Below are 14,138 nucleotides of genomic sequence, written 5' to 3' on the forward strand. Positions count from 1 at the left end.
CAAAATTATCCACTTGAACTACAAATCTTCTCCACCATCTCATTATCTCGATATAGCCACAGTGATACAAAATTACATAGAATAATATGATCATGACTGGAAGTAGATCCCTTTTTTAATAATAATATGAACATCATATCTTATGAAATTAAGTTAGCGGTTACATGTATTTTGTAATTCGGTGAACAACGCGTTGAACGTCTGAAGTGAAAAGTACTGAGTTCAAGTTCAGGTGAGTATATCATTACTAAAGTGAAGATACAACCAGTTATCGAGGTGCAAGTGGAGTGAGACTAGTATTCTAGATCCCAGTACCGGGTGCACGCTTTCTATTTTATGTATTTTATTCATGGCTATGACAGAGATTTTCTTTCTTACTGATATTCTTCCTCACCTTCTTACTGAACATCAAGTTAAGATGAAGCATCTCATTTAAGATGCATCAGAAAGTAAATGATCAAAATAACGTTACTTCTATTGTTTTTCACCCTAACTTTTATAGTAAGAACAAAATCAATTAGAAAATACATTATCTTCAGCTGTGTACAGACTAATAAGTTTGACTGTTTTCAGTTCATAACATAAGTTGAAATGAAATAACGAATTGTACAACGACAAATAATAAAGCGTATGGAATGTAAATGTACTTGAGAATTGAGTTTTTGACAGGCTTTTATAAACGCTAAAAAATATAGCTCTACAGTATTTTAAGATCATTTTTTGTCACCTTATATAGTTACAATTAAAGAGGCTTAGAAAACAAAGACGAGCGAATTAAACGCATAAGATTATCATTGTATTTAAATAGACAAAAAAGTTAGAGGACGGAGGTCAGAATCTTGTGATTGTTGATAGAGGTTGATAAAAGTGAATATTTGAAGATAAGTTTTAAGACTTTTAATGGCTACGGCTCTTGTAAGCTTTAATGTTACTGAATTGAATTATTTGCTGATTAATTTAAATGTTTCCATTTGATTCATTTTAAGTTCTATAAACATTTAATCCTTGGAGGCTTAGATTCTCTGGAATGTTTGACGAATGGTATCAAACCCCTTCTTTTTGTCCTTTCAATATACATACCTTTGTAAATAAATGTAAACTGATATAATTAGTTGTAAGTGGAATGTATCAGGTACTTATCCTTCTTCGTTTGTGTTATTAAACATAGCATTGTATATAATATAAGCAATTTCGCAGGAGGAAATTAATGATTTAAAGCTATCTTTGGTCATTGATTGGTTTTATTCATGATTCGATAGCTTTCTTGATGCCGTAGTCTTCAGTACTGTTTTTCTCTATAAATGTTTGAATGTATTGGTTTTTTCAGAGACAGATATTTAGTTGTGTTTGTCCCATCCATAGCATTTTTTATTAGCAATACTTTCTGGTTCTGTGGTAGAACGTGATTACGAACCCATATTTACAAATTATAGGGTGAAATCTTTGTACGTTGTGGTGTTACCTAATGTGAATCTTTGTTATATCTTGTGCCCTGTATCGTTGTCAATGTATAACGTAATGATGCCGCCAATTAGAGAACAGTGAATTATCGATTGGACCAATGACGCATAAAACCCGTGAGAGCAGTCTACAGCCCATAGCAGCCCTGCTTCCCGCTTAGCCCAACCAGTTAAGTCCAGAACACTAATCTCAGCCCCTAGGATATGAATCATTTATTTCAAACATAATGGGTTTATATACCAGCCAAACAGACCACATCGTACCATGAAATAGAAAACAACATTTGTACAACATTTAGCCAAATGTGGCTGTGAATGTGGGAGGTAGTAATTGATAAACCAGGCATAACTCAAGAATGGTAAATCGTATAATAATAGTCCATAAGTCAAAATAAGGCTCATAATATAAGGGACAAGAATATGAATACTTCAATTATTTATCAATTATACGATGATAATGTATGTAAAGTAATAGTCCAAAAATAGATTCCAACATTTACCATTCATTATTCTCATCGGGATATAACAATCTTTGACAAATTTCATCATTTCCTCGTGAGACACCCTCGTCAAAGAAAAAAAACTTATCCGCATTTTGATATTTCACTATGAATATAATGTTGAGGTGAGTTTTATGGATAGTTACGAGTATATGGTTTTAATCATTTATGTTGTTACACAACATGAAAGTATCATCAATTCGCTTAATATAAAGTTAAATCTCAATGATAGCAGATATTAATTTCGTATCGATTAAAGATAAATGAAATATCTTAAGATTACTTAAAAAGCCGATATTCTACAAATATTATTCTCAGTAACCATTTTTAGATGTTAAGAAAACTCTTATAATTAAATTTCCTCTTTTTGAGATCTCAGCCATAGATACAAAGTTATTTAAAACTTTTGATAAAACTGAAAACCAAAAAAAAAAGTACAAGAATTAAACATTTTTCTCTAATCAAATAAAAATGACTATGGTAATATTAGTTAGAATCAGAACTTTTGAAGCCGACATAATATAGAATATTTCTTCTAAAGATAACGTAAAATTGGAATAATTCATAAGCTAAAACTAGTTTTGATATATTGTATATTACTTAATTCTCTTGAGATTTTATTGTAATATTGTAAACTATTTTAAGTTTGGTGGTATCTTCTTATGGTATTATAATGTCAAATAATCAATTAATGTAACATTAACTATGGTACAGATAAAAAATAACTGGTTAGTAAAAGAAGAAAAGTCTCATGTTAACAAAAAAAAATCTCATTTTATGTAGGATGCTTAAGTAAAAATTATTTCAATGGTTGAGATTATGAGTCAATTGAATCTAGACCAACATTGAAAACCTGGATGCACTGAACGGACGTTTTGTCCTATTGTTGGACTCCTCAGCAATGCATATACACGACCCTGCCTTGTGCGATTTAAATCCAGGAGATCAACCGGGTCTGTTGTGAAAGAGTAACTCACTGATGACGTTGGTGGATGTGTCGCTCAATTTTGTGGATTAGTTGAAGTTAGACTTAAACACCGTTGGATGCCGACCGGCTCAGTGGTCTTGTGGTTAAGCGCTCGTGCGCGAGACAGATAGGTCCTCAGTTCGAATCTGGCGAGGCCGGGTCGTAGATGAAGAGTCCCACAATAGGACGAAACGGTCGTCCAGTGCTTACAAGTTTTCCATGGTGGCCTAGCTTCAATTCACTCATGATCTCAACCACTGAAATTACTACAATATCCACAGAATCTCCTTCTGATATAAATCATTTATCAATACGCTCGGCTCTATATACTGAATTTTGTTTAATCAAAATATGAGAAATTTGTTTATTATATGAAAGACAACTGAAATAGTTCAAAATTTTTATTTCAAACACTTCAGTTTCATTTATGATAATTCTCAAAACTTAAAACAGTTGTTTATGGTACAGCAAATATCCCACAACCAATTTCGATCATGGTTAATTTTGATTAAGCTCTTTTGCTAATTTACTTAACAGACAATGTTGTTTGAACAGTAACAATTCGCACATTTGTTTGTACCGTTACGATCACTAGATCACATGACAGACTGTAGCTAAAATTTTGATTGCTTAAATATCGCTCGATGATTTATTCTCTTCCCCATATGTGAGTACTCAAATCCTATTATTAGCCTATAGTTTGCTGCACCTTTATGCAGTTTGACTATAAATTTGCCTATGTAATTGCTCGCATATTCTTATTCGCCTCTCTGCTCCAAATCCAATTGATGTGCTTATAGCTTTGTGATCTGCGCTATCCCCTAATAAACTATAGTTGCTGCTTCTCATTGCCTTCTGATTTTAAACACCGTAGAAATTTATATTATAATGGTTATCGAGGTGATCGATTAACGAAGCAAAGCCACTACATCGGCATTAATATAATATTAGTTAGTGATTGTTTATAAATACTGAAAAATGTTGCTGGTTACAGTAATCAGTTAAATATACTTTTATGTTAAAATCCTATAGTTTTTGGAAAATAATGCTTAGTTCAGTGCTTCCAGGTTTTCAGCAGTGGCCTAACATTGATCCATCTATGGTACCAATTTAAAATAAACAATCTTTACAAAGCTATATCACTAATACCATAAACGTCAGAATGGCTGAATGAACTTTGAACAGAAAGAAAAAAGTATAAAATTAATCCAATTCAGCCTAAAATTGTTTACAAACGATTGTTTGCAGTTTTTTAAAGATAAATATTCATTAACAACGTAATTCACTAATTTTCTCTTTGTACGGAAGGGAGTTTTTCATCAGTGACTTGATAATTATTTATTATAAATTCTGATGTTTTTCGAATATTTGTTGAGTAATGGTGATACCTTTACACTAAGTTGTATTTGTGAAGTAAATAATACTTTTTTAATGCTCAATATCTGGATCTCATATTTGAATACAACCAAGTAGTAATAAACGTGATAAATGAAATTGTTTTGGAAAAAAATCAAAGAAGCACGTGAATTGCATGACAGATGTTACACGACTTATTATTAAATTAGAGCCTTAGACTACTTCATTCTTCAAACAACCTGTTGAATTTGTAAATGCTTTGTTTAAACCCAATATGTAGTGTGATCTGTATTGAACTAAGCTAACACCATCTGATAACGAAATCACCAATTGTATTAAATATATGCCCATTTTTACTAAATATTATCATCAAAAAGTACTGTTTGTTAAAGTCTTATGAAATAGAGATAACTCCTGTGATAAGTCAGATAATCATATCTCAGTTCCTAGACCTCATTTTGCTAGTAAGCCGTCTTCGGAAACTATTAATAAATACTTAATACATTGATTACTAGTGATAACTTGTAAGTAAATGATTTGTTTCATTCTTAAATTCATACTTCTTCAATGTTCAGTGGTGTATACTTACGTCTAACACTCATAAAATGCATCTACAACAAATTCGTAGTTTGACAGATGGGGTAAAGTGTTACTCATTTACTCCTGCATGTATTCATACATCAAGAAATGAATACTTGATTTAAATAGTTGAGATCATGAGTCAGTTGGAGCTAGACCACCATAGAAAACCTGAAAGCACTGGATAGCCGTTTCGTCCTATGGTGGGAGTCCTCAGCAGTGCGCCCCCACCATCCCGCCTTGCGAAATTCGAACTCAGTACCTATGAGTTTTGCGCGCGAACGCTTAATCTCTAAACAACTGAGATGTCCGGCATCCAATAGTGTTAATATCTAACTTCAACTAATACAAAAAATCGAGTGACACATCCACCATTGTCTTCAGTGAATTACTATATTGCATGCACACTGCTGAGGAGTCCTACAATAGGACTAAAATGATTGAAAATTATGTTACATTAGTCAATTACGAAAAATTGATTATAAATATGTATGAAAATTCGGATATTTTATCATTTCTCTTTATTTCTTCATTATGTACATAAAATCATTAATATCCATGAAAATGATCAAATAATAATGGATAATAATAATAATAATGTATAATCAAACGTAAGTCCCGGGGATCCTTTTATTCTTTAAGGACATTTCTGAAGGGATTGTTAATATGAATAATAAAAAAGTAGCTTGTTTTTTTGAAAAAAAGAGAACAAGACAGAAAAACACTGACAGGGAGAGACAGGGAGAGGGGGGATGATAAAAAAAAGCGATGAAAGAAAAAACAACAAACTGATAATAAAAAAAATATACTAAACATTAATATACAGGAACAACGATAACAACTGCATAAAATCAAGTTACAATGGTAAATAAAGAAGAAAACAAAAAAAACAATTAATAATTTCCCATTCATACTAAGTTTCACATGGTTGATTTTTATTGATATGGTTGATTTACTTGAATAGAGAATAGGAAGTTTAAAAAAAAGAAAAAAAACACAATAACAAACAAGCAAAAAAGAAACGAACAATATTTATTCTATTCGAACGGAAATATATACTGCATAGAATAAGCAACGTAATCAGAGGTAATTTAATAGAATCCATTCTGTTTTTTTTTCTTATTTCCCTCTCTTTTTCTTTCCTTGCTCTTTGAATTAAATAAACAAAAATAATATTATTTATTTATACAGAGGATTATAATAAAGAGACTTATTCAATTTATTATTGTTTAGTATTGTTTTTTATTGTTTTATTAGGTGTAATTGAGAATAGACATAAGTAATCATTGTTGCTCAGAATAACAAATAAAATCATTGACGTGATGAATTCAGTTTACTTAGTGAACTCAACCACTGTCAATATGTTGAATATGAGTAGTGAACCTGTTCTATTGTCTTTCTGGCCTTTATATATTCTTTTACTGGATGAAATAATTCATTTGACTATTCACTAATAAATACTATTAATTTGGTTACAGATTATATTGCAAAAGATAATCATTCAATTATATTTTGATGGAGTTTTTTTCTCTGGATGGTTTGGTTCCGATATATAGGAACAAAAATCAAACCAATGGGAGACACAATGAAAACAAAGAAGTAAACAACGACAAATTTAAGGTCAATAAGGACCGGTCAACATCGAGGTGTACAGAACAAGCTGTGAAACGCATATGGAGTAATTCGAACACTTCACTTCTATCTGAAGTTTGTGCTGATGATATCGTTCAGAAGAACGATGAAAGCTCCATGATCAAACCATCCAGCTCAGAGAACAAAACTCGATCAAAATCATCCATCTGAGCTACAACTCTTGTCCACTATTCATATATATGTATTTGTATTGTATAATTTAACAATTCAATATTTCTTAACTAAATCATTGCATAACATGAAAGTAGCTATTCAAAAATAACTTTGTCGATTGTTAATATTATTGTTTTTGAACGACGTTGTGACTCACTGTCAATCATGATATTATTTCACTAATCAATCCTTGGTTGAAATTAAATTAATAGGACAGTTTACGTTTACTTACTAACTTATTTAACCCAGTTACTTCTAGTAAAGAAGCATAATCCATCCATTAGCATTCATCATCTAATTCTGTCCTGGACAGTACTTTCCAGTTGCTATTCATCCTCTTAAGTGTGCTTCCGATTCCCAACTCAGTGTGTTCTTTGGTCATCCTCTTTTCCTTTTCCCTTCAGCATTCCAAGTTGGGAATTTTCTCGTAATGCGGTTTGATGATTTTCGAAATGTATGTTTTATCCACTTCCATCGTCTTACTATAATTTCCTCTTCATCTGTAAGGTAGTTTGTTCTATCCTGTAGCGAGTTATTGTTGAGGGTATCCGGTCAACGGACATTGAGTATCTTGCGTAGACAATTGTCTATAGGTACTTGTACCTTCTTGATGACGGTTATAATGATTCTGGAAGTTTCAGCTTCATACACTAGGACTATCATGACTTTCGTATTAAAGATCGTGACTTTGATATTGGTTGACAGTTTTTTTGAGTTCCATGTGTTCTTAATGTGATGGAATGGGCCCTTACTTTGCTAAATCTTTCCCTCATGTCTGTATAAAATCCTCCTTCTCCATCGATGGTGCTGACGATTTACGTGAAAATTTCCATCTCTCCCAGAGTTTCTCAGTCAAGTATGATTGGGTTGTTATTCTCTGTGTTGAATTGGGGGATTTTTGCTTAACCTTGTATATGTTTGCATGCTTGAGTTTACTTGGATTCAAATAATGTTTAATCCGTTTCTTGTTAGCTTAAGTAACTTATACTTTCTAGAATTTCTCATAGGTAGTGTCTAAGTAACTTATATTAACGAGACATACGATGGTTAGCCGGTAATCAGTTTCAGTTTCAGTTTGGGAAGGACAGGAGGCTCGATGGCCTATGTTAGTCCTGGCAATGGTGGTCTCTCAGTTGATCCAACTTTCTTTTGAAAGAGTCGACGGATGGAGCCTCAACGACGTGCTGAGGTAGTGAATTCCACTCGTTGATGATTCGATGGGAAAGTCGATAGTCAGCTGACAAGTAATTTGTTCTCGGCTTATGAACTTTTTTGGAGTGTCCTCGTAAATTCTCTGTTTTGGAAGACAAGAAAAATGAGGGCATGTTAGGTGCAAATTTATCACTAAGCAATTTGTAGACTGTAATCAAGTCCCCTCTAGTTCTGCGATATGACAACGGGAAAAGGTTCAGCTTGGCCAGTCGAGATTCATACGGAAGCTTCGCTATTGCGGGAACCAGCTTAGTCGCCGTTCTTTGAACCTTTTCCAGAAGCTCACTGTCTTTTTTAAAGCAGGGGCTAGCCGCCTGTATGCAGTACTCAAGTTTAGGACGAACGAACACTGTATACAAAGTCAAAAACGTCTTAGTGTCGACATGACTAAAAGCCCTACGTATTGACCATAACGTTCTAAAACTTTTGGCGGCTATTGCACGGCAGTGTGCAGTAGTCTTTAAGTCTTGACTAACGATAACTCCTAAGTCATTATATGTCTGGACGACAGGTAGCTCAGTGTTATTCATCGTATATGTATCTGTGCCTTGATGACCGATATGCATCACAACACACTTGGAAGTATTTATCGGCAACTGCCATGTTTGAGACCATTCAGATAACTTCTTCAGGTCATTTTGAAGTTCTAAGCTATCACTCTTACATCGTATCGTTCTCCATATCTTGACATCGTCAGCATATAGCAAGACCGATGATGATAGGAGACAAGGAAGGTCATTTACATATAAGAGGAATAGCACTGGCCCCAAAACTGTACCCTGGGGCACTCCACTAAGCACAGTTTCCCAGCTAGATAACTTTGAGTTCACCCTTACTCTTTGTTGACGCCCAACTAAGAAGTCTTTTATCCACATCAATAAATTACCTCCAATCCCGATATGTCTTAACTTATATAACAGCCGGATGTGCGGAACTTTATCAAAAGCTTTACTGAAATCAATGAAGGCGACGTCTACAGGTAGCTTTTGGTCCTTAAGAGCACACCAGCTTTCACGAGCCACTAATAAGTTAGTGAGACAAGAATAACCTATTCTGAAGCCATGCTGCTTCTCCGAGAGGATCCGGTTTTTATCGAGATACTTAAACAGCTCCTTCCGAATAATCTTTTCTAAGATTTTAACAACCACACTAGTTAGGCTAACGGGGCGGTAGTTCTCAGGTTTGTGTTTCGTGCCTGTTTTGAAGACAGGACTTACTACAAAAGATTTTAGAACTTTACCGACAAACTCGGCACAGTAACGTGGAATACATAATGCTCAATATTACGGGAGAAATAAGTATAATACTAACAAATGTAATGTAATTGTCCCTTATTTTTCAAATCAAATAATTTAGCTCATGGTTATGAATTGTTATGTTATAGATTTAACTAGAATAATTATCGATTCTATAATTTTTAGATAAATGAATATCAGACTCATAATTTTACAAAATGTTTAGAGTCAAAAATCCCCGACCGTAATAATTAGGAGTATTTGAATTAATGTACTAACAAGGAACCCCAGAAATAGCTCAATTCAACCAAGCAGCACCAGATGAACATAAACGAATGAATTTTATTTGAAACTTAAATCAGGCAGTCATCAAGTACAAAGGAATCATTGATCATATCGAGGCAATCCACAAAGGATGCACATATGCCAACATGAGACTGATCAATTACAGTCCTTAATAACAGTGAGACTTGCTTACTTATTTAATTACTTACGCCTGTTACTCCCAACGGGGCATAGGCCGACGACCAGCATTCTCCAACTCACTCTATCCTGGGACTTCCTTTCTAGTTCCATACATTTCTTGTTCATTTTTCTCATGTCTATCTCCATTTCCCGGCGTAATGTGTTCTTTGGTTTTCCTATTCTCCACCTTTGGCCTTGAGAATTCCATGTGAGAGCTTGTCTTGTGACGTAGTTTGACGCTTTCTTTAATGTGTGTCCTATCCACTCCCAGTGCTTCTTCCTGATTTCTTCCTCCACTGGGATGTGGTTTGTTCTCTCCCACAGTTATTTGTTGCTACGTAGACAACTGTTAATAAACACCTGTATTTTCTGGATGATGGCTTTCGTAGTTCTCCAGGTTTCTGCCCCATATAGTAGAACTGTCTTGACGTTTGTATTGAAAATCCTGACCTTGGTGTTGGTTGACAGACAGTTGTTTTTAGTTCCAGATGTCCTTCAGTTGTAAATATGCTGTTCTTGCTTTGCCGATCCGTGACTTCACATCTGCATCAGATCCACCCTGTTCATCAATGATGCTGCCCAAATACGTGAAGGTTTTTACATCTTCCAAATCTTCTCCGTCAATTATGATTGGATTGGTGCATTCTGTGTTGTATCGGAGAATCTTGCCTTTCCCTTTGTGTATATTGAGACCTACTGTTGCTGAGGCTGCTGCCACACTGTTCGTCTTCCCCTGCATTTGTTGTTGCGTTTGGGATAGGAGGGCCAGATCATCTGCGAAGTCTAGATCGTCCAGCTGCATCCTAGATGTCCACTGTATCCCGTGTTTTCCTTTAAATGTTGACGTCTTCATGATCCAGTCGATCACCAGGGTGAGAGTAAGCAATTTTGCCTGACACTGGTCTTTACTTAGAACGAATCATTAGTTCCGACAATCATCAAACCGACCATTATTAGTACATTACACACCAACGATATGTAAAATTAATGGAAAATATCTTAATAGAAAGCTTCAACAATCTTTTTTTCTTTTTGTATTTCCAGACTTAAACTCTAAACACATCTGTTTATACAAAAAATTCCATGGAAATTAAAAAGTAGAATAGACGGAAATGTTATTGTCATATACAAGACAATACATATTGATAATAATCAAACACTGAATCATAAGTATTAAAATAAGTACGACAGAAATGGAAGTAATCTTTACACAGAAATATATATATATATATATATATATATATTCTAATCTAAGAAATTCAATTTTAACTTTTTTACTAAGACAATAATCATCTATTAGTTTATTTATAGTCTCAAGTTGACTTGAGATTTTAATGTCTAATTCAACACAAATTGAGAGTGATGAACTTTGTCCATGGATTAAAAAAAGGTTTCAGCTAATGTAAAGTTAGAAAACAAGTTTCTGAGGATACAGAATTTATAAGAGTGTTGTTAAGAACATTAAATTGAAGAAATTACTTAATTTCTGCATGAAGCAAAATTGTTATGCCACGATAAGCATAATGAATGGTAATTTTTGGGATACATTCATGGATTAATACTATACATATACTTTTTATCGTATAATTGTTATGTATCTAAACTATTCATAGTCATGTCCCTCTTATTATGAGCCGTATTTTGACCTATGAACTATTATTATTATACGATTTACCATTCTTGAGTTATGCACGGTCTATTAATTACTACCTACCACATTCGCAGCCACATTCGGCCAAATCTTGTAGAAATATTGTTTCCTATTTTATACGTACGATGTGGTCTGTCTGGATGGTATATAAAGCCAGTATGTTTGAAATACAGGATTCATATTACAGAGGCTGAGATTGGTGTTCTGGACTTAACTGGTTGGGCTAGGTGGAAAGCAGGACCAATAATCAGGACTCTAGACTGCTCGTACGGGTATTATGCGTCATTGATCCGATCGATAATTCACTGTTCTCTAATTGGCAGTATCGTGACGTTATACATTAATTGGGCACTCAGGTCACAATTTATAACAAATATATGGAAATGAGATGTCTGTGGAATCAAATAAAAGCTATTTTTGTGTTACCTGATACATTATGACGTGACTTCATTTTATGTGAATATGACCACTATGCATTAAAGCGGTAAAATTACCAGTTAAAGTAATTTGCCATTTTATTTGCCTCGACGTATTCTTGGCATTAGTCTGTAAAAATACTTAAATAAGTAATACAAATCTAATAACGTTTTTAAATAACATATTAAAAAGTCCTCTTTTGCAGAAATGTAGCTATAATGGGACAACTCAAAACATAACATTAAATTCATCAAAATAAATATTATAGGATTAAACTATAGAGCTAGTTTTTTCCTATAATAACGGTGAATAACAGGTTTAGCGTATCATAAAAATTCACGAGTTGATCTAAGCTAGACCGCCATTGAAAACTTAAGAACATTGGACGGTCGATTCGTTTCAGTATGGGACTCCTAAACAGTGCGCATCAACGATTTCTCACTAAGGACTTGAACTCAAGATATTCTGTTTAACGTGTGGCTACCTAAACTCAAGAATACTGAGCCGGGATCCAACAGCGTTAATGTCTAACTCCAATCGATCAATTATCTTGTGCAAGCCATCATCCAATGTCTGAGGTTGATAACTGTCTCACACTTAACACAAATTGAACCCAATTGGTCGAGGCCTCTTACCAAAACTTCAAGAAATATATCTTGAAGCTAGTCATTAGAAAGAACATGATTATTATCAGAGTGGGGATTTGTAGAGATTTTAATATTTTAACAGTTGATTTCACGGTTCAATGTTCAATGCTCCAGGTTTTCAATGATGATTTATCTTAGATCGACTCATGAACTGTTAAAATACAACAATGTCCGGAAATTCCCATAGTCTGAAGTATTTGTTAGTAAAACAAACGAATTATAACATTGACATATGATTTATTCGTTTATTTACAAAACAGTTGATCATCTAATCGAGAACAAATTTTAAATGACACCATTGAATACTGATGAAATACAATAATAGTATGTTGAAAATTGTAACTTTGGATAATTTAAATTTTGGTTCGTTAATGAACTTTATAAGAGAAACTTTATCAATAAGTGTAGGTAAACAGGAAAGAAGGGGGTGGAATTTACTACAGTCGCGAAAAAGTCAATTATTTTGTTTCTTAGCTTCAAAGGTAATCAAATATATCATAGATTAAATGCTGTAGTGAAGAGGACACATCCGGAGCTAAATTGATATCGCTTTATCAAGTAAATTGCTCATTGTGACAGACAGAAGTGAACCGATTCTCACCTCATACTGCCTCTAGATGTACTTACCAATTAACATATTCTTGCTGAATTTCTTAAACCGGAAGAACAGTAAAGAGGGTTCTTGTTCACATCTCAGAGGACATTCTATAGAGATCGAGAATTAAAGATCAACTCATTTCCAACATTGCTAGTGCCTGTAGTAGTGGTCACGATATTGATATTTTAAAATCATTCGAAATGATCAGTATACAAAGAATTTCGAGTCTATTACGTTACGTTGAATCTTAGCAACTGAAAGTTTAAACCTAACTTATATACTAAAAAAACAGCTTTAGGCCACTCACTACCTTGTTAGCTTTTATTTCGTCTCATTTAATTACGTAATATCTCATTTCATATTCCCAATAATAAATTGCTTTTTCATGCTTAAATCTTTTTGAGTTGCACTCATCTGACTTTTGTTATTCTACCAAGTTTTATGGTTGTTACTACGTCAATTTGGCATCAATATTCATTCCCTAGAAACGTGTCTTCATATTCTTTTATTTTTCATATTTTAATATTCACACCAGGTAACATATAAATCTTTATCTACTATGCCACTTTATAATATTTTCATGTTTGTTGTCGTTATACTCTTAATCACTAATCTGATATAAATTCCGTACCTTGATTACAAATAATAATTACTGTCGTCTCTAGGTTATAAACAATTGACAAAAATCCACAAAGTAAATGAATACGCTCGTTGTTCTTGCTTTGTTCAAGTATGTTGATCGGAAAAAATGTATACAACATAGATGTTATAAGACTGTTAATGAATCACTAGATACAAATGTCAGTTTTGTTAACTGTTTTATTAAACTATTTACGCATTAACGTATAGTGAACAAATACAACATATTTACAGATTAATTATGCAACAACATGTAGCCTAATATCACTAATGAATTTCATGAATCAAATGAAGTACCATATTGACCTAATTTAAATTAGCGAAAATTGATAGAGTGATTTTTCAGTCGTACGAAACGAAATTTAGTTTATATTAATGAAACAAGAATTATGATGTAGTCTATAAAATTCTTTTCAGATCTAATTTACCTTCTCTTTAAAATTCATTCTATTTAAGATTACATCATAAAGAAAGCTTACTTACTTACTCACGCCTGTTACTCCCAATGATGCATAGGCCACCGAATAGCATTCTCCAATCCACTCTGTCCTGGGCCTTCTTTTCTAATTCCATCCAATTCTTGTTCATTTTTCTCATGTCTGTCTC

General features: G+C 33.4%; 1 protein-coding gene across 2 annotated transcripts in view; it reads left to right on the top strand.

Moving 5' to 3' along the window:
- Positions 1–14,138, top strand: part of MS3_00006174 (uncharacterized protein) — a gene marked incomplete at its 5' end in the record, with an annotated part of 262,766 nt that overhangs the window by 64,272 nt on the left and 184,356 nt on the right. The window lies entirely within an intron of this gene.

This window comes from Schistosoma haematobium, chromosome 2 (genome assembly GCF_000699445.3).
Source record: "Schistosoma haematobium chromosome 2, whole genome shotgun sequence".
NCBI classification, from domain to species: Eukaryota; Metazoa; Platyhelminthes; class Trematoda; order Strigeidida; family Schistosomatidae; genus Schistosoma; species Schistosoma haematobium.